Source organism: Pleurodeles waltl, chromosome 11, assembly GCF_031143425.1.
Source record: "Pleurodeles waltl isolate 20211129_DDA chromosome 11, aPleWal1.hap1.20221129, whole genome shotgun sequence".
Classification (NCBI taxonomy): domain Eukaryota; kingdom Metazoa; phylum Chordata; class Amphibia; order Caudata; family Salamandridae; genus Pleurodeles; species Pleurodeles waltl.
The window spans coordinates 1,022,340,784-1,022,348,536 of NC_090450.1; the positions used below are offsets into that span (position 1 = coordinate 1,022,340,784).

At 44.6% G+C, this 7,753-nt stretch overlaps 1 long non-coding RNA gene across 1 annotated transcript; it reads left to right on the top strand.

Moving 5' to 3' along the window:
* Positions 1 to 2,983: 2,983 nt before the first annotated feature.
* LOC138266505 (uncharacterized) lies at positions 2,984 to 7,477 on the top strand. Its single transcript, XR_011199528.1, has 3 exons — positions 2,984 to 3,866; positions 5,306 to 5,408; positions 5,935 to 7,477. It is a non-coding gene; the product is annotated as an uncharacterized lncRNA (long non-coding RNA).
* The last annotated feature ends 276 nt before the right edge of the window (positions 7,478 to 7,753 follow it).

A 7,753-nucleotide genomic window follows, 5' to 3' on the forward strand; every position in this document is an offset into this window, starting at 1 on the left:
GACCTCACTTCAAATAAAATGCCTAAAAAGGTATTATGGACATCAAACTGTCAGAAATCTTTTGAGGAGCTGAAGCAGGCCATGTGCTCTGCACCTGTCCTGAAAAGCCCCTGTTACTCCAAATAATTTATTGTCCAAACTAATGCATCTGAATTAGGGGTATGGGCAGTCTTATCACAACTTAATTCTGAGAGCCAGGATCAACCTGTTGCTTTTATTAGTAGGAGGTTGACCCCTAGAGAAAAGCGTTGGTCTGCCATAGAGAGGGAGGCCTTTGCTGTGGTCTGGGCACTGAAGAAGTTGAGGCCATACCTGTTTGGCACTCACTTCATTGTTCAGACAGACCACAAACCTCTACTTTGGCTAAAACAAATGAAAGGTGAAAACCCTAAATTGTTGAGGTGGTCCATATCCCTACAGGGAATGGACTATACAGTGGAGCATAGACCTGGGAGTACCCACTCCAATGCAGATGGACTCTCCAGATATTTCCACTTGGACAATGAAGACTCATCAGGTCATGGCTAGTCTTATTGTCCTTCATTTGGGGGGGGGTTGTGTGGGAAAGTACCATCTTGCCTGGCATGTTACCCCCATATTTCACTGTATATATGTTGTTTTAGTTGTATGTGTCACTGGGACGCTGCCAGCCAGGGCCCCAGTGCTCATAAGTGTGCCCTGTATGTGTTACCTGTGTTATGAATAACTGTCTCAGTGAGGCTCTGCTAACCAGAACCTCAGTGGTTATGCTCTCTCATTTCTTTCCAAATTGTCACTAACAGGCTAGTGACCAATTTCACCAATATACATTGGCATACTGGAACACCCTTATAATTCCCTAGCATATGGGACTGAGGTACCCAGGGTATTGGGGTTCCAGGAGATCCCTATGGGCTGCAGCATTTCTTTTGCCACCCATAGGGAGCTCTGACAATTCTTACACAGGCCTGCCATTGCAGCCTGAGTGAAATAACGTCCACGTTATTTCACAGCCATTTACCACTGCACTTAAGTAACTTATAAGTCACCTATATGTCTAACCTTTACCTGGTAAAGGTTGGGTGCTAAGTTACTTAGTGTGTGGGCACCCTGGCACTAGCCAAGGTGCCCCCAGATTGTTCAGGGCAAATTCCCCAGACTTTGTGAGTGCTGGGACACCATTACACGCGTGCACTATACATATGTCACGACATATGTATAGCGTTACAATGGTAACTCCGAACATGGCCATGTAACACGTCTAAGATCATGGAATTGTCACCCCAATGCCATTCTGGCATTGGGGAGACAATTCCATGACCCCCCGAGTCTCTAGCACAGACCCGGGTACTGCCAAACTACCTTTCCCGGGGTTTCACTGCAGCTGCTGCTGCTGCCAACCCCTCAGACAGGTTTCTGCCCTCCTGGGGTCCAGACAGGCTTGGCCCAGGAAGGCAGAACAAAGGACTTCCTCAGAGAGAGGGTGTTACACCCTCTCCCTTTGGAAAAAGGTGTCAGGGCTGGGGAGGAGTAGCCTCCCCCAGCCTCTGTAAATGCTTTGATGGGCACAGATGGTGCCCATCTCTGCATAAGCCTGCTCTGGCGCGAAACTGGACAAAGGAAAGGGGAGTGACCACTCCCCTGACCTGCACCTCCCCTGGGAGGTGCCCAGAGCTCCTCCAGTGTGCTCCAGACCTCTGCCATCTTGGAAACAGAGGTGCTGCTGGCACACTGGACTGCTCTGAGTGGCCAGGGCCAGCAGGTGACGTCAGAGACTCCTTCTGATAGGCTCTTACCTGTGTTGCTAGCCTATCCTCCTTCCTAAGTAGCCAAACCTCCTTTTCTGGCTATTTAGGGTCTCTGCTTTGGGGAATTCTTTTGATAACGAATGCAAGAGCTCATCAGAGTTCCTCTGCATTTCTCTCTTCATCTTCTGCCAAGGAATCGACCGCTGACTGCTCTGGACGCCTGCAAAACTGCAACAAAGTAGCAAAGACAACTACTGCGACCTTGTAACGCTGATCCGTCCGCCTTCTCGACTGTTTTCCTGGTGGTGCATGCTGTGGGGGTAGTCCGCCTCCTCTCTGCACTAGAAGCTCTGAAGAAATCTCCTGTGGGTCGACGGAATCGTCCCCCTGCAACCGCAGGTACCAAAAGACTGCATCACCGGTCCTCTGGGTCCCCTCTCAGCATGACGAGCATGGTTCCTGGAACTCAGCAACTCTGTCCAAGTGACTCCCACAGTCCAGTGATTCTTCAGTCCAAGTTTGGTGGAGGTAAGTCCTTGCCTCCCCACGCTAGACTGCATTGCTGGGTACCGCGTGATTTGCAGCTGCTCCCGCTCCTGTGCACTCTTCCAGGATTTCCTTTGTGCACAGCCAAGCCTGGTTCCCCGACAATCTAACCTGCAGTGCACGACCTCCTGAGTTGTCCTCCGGCGTCGTGGGACCTTCTTTTGTGACTTCGGGTGAGCTCTGGTTCACTCCACTTCGTAGTGCCTGTTCCGGCATTTCTGCGGGTGCTGCTTGCTTCTGAGTGGGCTCTTTGTCTTGCTAGATGCCCCCTCTGTCTCCTCACTCAATTGGCGACATCCTGCTCCCTCCTGGGCCACAGCAGCATCAAAAAACCCTAACCACGACCCTTGCAGCTAGCAAGGCTTGTTTGCGGTCTTTCTGCACGGAAATACCTCTGCAAGCTTCTTCATGACGTGGGACATCCATCTTCCAAAGGGGAAGTTCCTAGTCCTCTTCGATCTTGCAGAATCCACAGCTTCTACCATCCAGTGGCAGCTTCTTTGCACCCACAGCTGGCATTTCCTGGGCATCTGCCCACTCCCGACTTGATCGTGACTCTTGGACTTGGTCCCCTTGTTCCACAGGTACTCTTGTCTGGAAATCCATCATTGCTGCATTGCTGGTGTTGGTCTTCCTTGCAGAATTCCCCTATCACAACTTCTGTGCCCTCTAGGGAACTTAGGTGCTGTCCTGCCATTTGATAAAGTTTTGTTTTGACCAATGACTTTGTGTTTCACCACTGCGCATATTAGTTGCTCAATGTTCACCAGTAGCACATGGTATGTTTTGTTCAGTTTAGCCGCCTATGGGCTTTGACATTGCATTAGCCATTACATTCTGTATTCTGCCTATTGGCTTTGACATGCTGTATCCAGTCTAGCCGCCTATTGGCTTTGACATTGCATTCCTATTGGCTTTGACATGATATTCAGCTTAACTGCCTATTGGCTTTGACATGATATTAGACATTGCATTTTGTATTCAGCTCCGCTGCCTTTTGGCTTTGACATGATATTATACATTGCATTTTGTATTCAGCTCAGCTGCCTATGGGCTTTGACATGATATAAGACATTGTATTTTGTATTCAGCTTAGATGCCTATTGGCTTTGACATGACACTAGACATTGCATTTGATATTTAGGTTAGCTGCCTATTGCCTTTAACATGACATTGCATTTGATATTTAGGTTAGCTGCCCATTGCCTTTAACGTGGAGTTCTGTATTTTTCCAAGCTGTGTTTTTGCACCAGAGAACCAAGATGTTTTGCTCTCACAGTAGACTAGACCTGATAAGAGAGAGTACATGGGCGTCGTTTCTCTTCCCTTGAGCTTGGGAACAGGAGTAGTCTTGGAGACCTGGCCAGTCTCCAAAAGGCTTGCTCAGTTTCCCAGGTCTGAGAGGAGGGGGCACACCTTTGTAACGAATGTAACAGGCTGCAGAGAGTCAGATTCGAATCTGCCGGACCTCGTGCTGGAGCTTGGCGCCAGTTGCCAGCATCCCGTGTGGGTAGATGACACTCTTTCTCGCGGCTGACAGGGGTCTCAGCTTGCAGACCTTAGAAAGATGTAGCTGTAAATAGTTCCTACACGGTGAAGTATTTGTTTTGCTTTGCATTCAATATCTTATAAATATAACCTGCTGTGTATATTGCAAACTGATATATTTTGTTTGATTAACGCGGACTTGAAAGCTACTAATTCGTCATTCATTCATAAACATTGTGGTTGGGGAAGAATAAAATAACAATAAAAGTCTTCTTTGACCTCAGAAGTGCATTTCTGTTGTGTTATGTTAGTGCTTAGAAACTAAATAAGAGGAAAGCACTACAATTGGTACCAGAAGTGGGGTCGGTCATTAAGAGGTGATTAAGAAGGGGTTTGACGAGTTAGTAGATTTCTAAGTGCACACTTTAAAAGTGTAATTGTTTTTTTGTTGTTTGGAGAATTACAGAAATTGTTTTCTGTTTGGAGAATCACAGTAGCACGGCAGACCATGTCTGAGAATACATGTGTTGATGAACTGCCTGATGGTGCTAAGAAAAACTGTGAATTGTTTTCTGTTTGGGGAATTACAGAAGAAAATGCATGTGTAGCTAAAATGCCTGATGTTGTTTTGAGAAATAATTCCTGTTGTATATATGTAGAAAAAGTGTGTTTTGGAAGTAATGATGACAGAAAGGTCTGGATACCTTTATCTGCTTACAGAGAAATGCAGGAGAAATGTAGGAAGTTGGAACATGAAAATAGGAATTTACGTGAGCAAATTAGCCAGGATACAATAATTCAAAATAAGACGGAAAGTTATAAAAGGGCTGTTTTTGAAGAATCTTTCTTGTCCCATTCCAGTAATGAGGGGGTTAAGACAGCTCCGAGCTGCACTGAGTTTCCGTGTGAGCCAGGGTTTTTGGCAGCCAAAATGCATTCCTTAACTGATAACACGGACGAGAATGTGATTTACGAGTTACCGTTGCAAAATGCACAAGTAAAACGAAGGATTTTAGAGCAAGACACCCCGAGTTTCATTAGCTTGTTTGATTTTTGGAAAAAGAATAGCCCTCATTTGAGAGAAATCCTAACACTGTTGTATATGGTCACTGTGAAAAATAATATGCAACTGCGCGCGTGTGATTTGGCAAATGAAATAATGCAGACTTTAGGTTTTTGCGCAGTGCAAGAAGGAAATACTTATGTACATTTAAATCATGAACAAGGGAAGAAAATACTGCCCCTAGCTAGAATCATACATTGGATCTGGTACTTGCAAGACAGGGCTAGAGTACCACAGGTAAAAGAATTACCAATGAAATTGTGTGCACCATTTGAATTCGTGTCTACTGAAGATAAAAAGCATGTTTGTTTTACTGATGATTCATTGACTGAAATGTTGTTTTCTGGCACCGTAGAAGGAACAGAGTTGTATAATGTGTGTCAGATTTTAAAGCAAGAGCTACGTGAGATGTGTCATTTTTACGCTGATTTTTGGTTCTTTGATAATGTTTTAGCACCTAACTGGTTCAATTACCTTGCAGATGTTAATGAGAAAAATGCAGAGAGAGAAGTGTTCACCCAGAATTCTGCCTTAGTGGGGATGGCTATGTGGGTGCACCAGAAATGTGAAAAAGCCACTTACAGGTGGGCAGAGATGAGAGAGATGCACATTCCCCTAGATTTGATAAAAACTGTGCAGCACGCACAAAAGCAATCTGTCATGCAAGCAGTCACAGAGCAGTTGGGGAGAGGAAAGTTACCAGAACAGAAATGGCAAAGTGATCAGGTTTTAGGGAGAGTGATTGCTGCAAATTACCAAGGAAAAATCGAAATTATGCTGATACCTAGAAAAGAATCTGATTCATTCATACAAATTGGAGACAGAATGGCCCAACTTGACAAAAATGCAGTGAATGTAGGTTTGGTAAAGAATGAGTCTGCCCCAGCCCTTCTGACAGTGCAAGAAAAGGGGAGCTGTGGCGCAGCAGATAAAAACCTCAGTGCTGATGTGTGGGCTGACGCCCCAAGTGACCCTCCAGAACCTGCAGAGAATATAACAAAGGGCCCCAAAAACGTCCTGCTGATTATAAAACAGGGAAAGAAAGAGGAAGGGTGCAGTTTAAATGAAAAATGTTATTTGCAAGAAAAGTCATACTTGTTTCTTTTGCAGATCCGACCACGTTTCGCCACTGTCCCTGAGTGCGCTGTGTGGTCCCCCTTCCGGTGTGTGCGTGTGGGGTCGGGGAAGGGACCGAATCCCCAACCTGAACCTGGCTGAGTAAAGTGCCAGCGCCATGGATCCATTTTGCGCAAACTGCGCCTTCAGTTCAAGTTCAACTTGTTTGCTGTTTTTTTTTTTTTCTTTTTTTTCCCTCTCGTATGGAACTCTGACTTTTGCTTACCTTCCAGAAAACCTTTCAGGTGGACCGTGCACCTTTACATGAGCAGAACTCATGCCACATCAAATTGCTAACACTGTTGAATTAGAGACTCATTCAGAAAAAAAAAAAAAAAAAAAAAAAAAATTGCCCAGTCTTTTCTGTATAGATGTATCTGATGTGAAAGGTTATGAAATCAATGTGTTAATTCACTTCTATTGCTTTACAGGGATTGCTTTGATCATAATGTTTTTTTTGTGCTGATGTTTTTTTTTTTTTTTTTGAAATATGAGATATGTGAAACAAAAATTCATTGGTCAAAGGGCGGAATGTCCTGCCATTTGATAAAGTTTTGTTTTGACCAATGACTTTGTGTTTCACCACTGCGCATATTAGTTGCTCAATGTTCACCAGTAGCACATGGTATGTTTTGTTCAGTTTAGCCGCCTATGGGCTTTGACATTGCATTAGCCATTACATTCTGTATTCTGCCTATTGGCTTTGACATGCTGTATCCAGTCTAGCCGCCTATTGGCTTTGACATTGCATTCCTATTGGCTTTGACATGATATTCAGCTTAACTGCCTATTGGCTTTGACATGATATTAGACATTGCATTTTGTATTCAGCTCCGCTGCCTTTTGGCTTTGACATGATATTATACATTGCATTTTGTATTCAGCTCAGCTGCCTATGGGCTTTGACATGATATAAGACATTGTATTTTGTATTCAGCTTAGATGCCTATTGGCTTTGACATGACACTAGACATTGCATTTGATATTTAGGTTAGCTGCCTATTGCCTTTAACATGACATTGCATTTGATATTTAGGTTAGCTGCCCATTGCCTTTAACGTGGAGTTCTGTATTTTTCCAAGCTGTGTTTTTGCACCAGAGAACCAAGATGTTTTGCTCTCACAGTAGACTAGACCTGATAAGAGAGAGTACATGGGCGTCGTTTCTCTTCCCTTGAGCTTGGGAACAGGAGTAGTCTTGGAGACCTGGCCAGTCTCCAAAAGGCTTGCTCAGTTTCCCAGGTCTGAGAGGAGGGGGCACACCTTTGTAACGAATGTAACAGGCTGCAGAGAGTCAGATTCGAATCTGCCGGACCTCGTGCTGGAGCTTGGCGCCAGTTGCCAGCATCCCGTGTGGGTAGATGACACTCTTTCTCGCGGCTGACAGGGGTCTCAGCTTGCAGACCTTAGAAAGATGTAGCTGTAAATAGTTCCTACACGGTGAAGTATTTGTTTTGCTTTGCATTCAATATCTTATAAATATAACCTGCTGTGTATATTGCAAACTGATATATTTTGTTTGATTAACGCGGACTTGAAAGCTACTAATTCGTCATTCATTCATAAACATTGTGGTTGGGGAAGAATAAAATAACAATAAAAGTCTTCTTTGACCTCAGAAGTGCATTTCTGTTGTGTTATGTTAGTGCTTAGAAACTAAATAAGAGGAAAGCACTACAGGTGCACTTTGCACCCACTTTTCAGGGTCTGGGGTGGGCTATTTTTCTAACCCTCACTGTTTTCTTACAGTCCCAGCGACCCTCTACAAGGTCACATAGGTTTGGGGTCCATTCGTGGTTCGCATTTCACTTCTA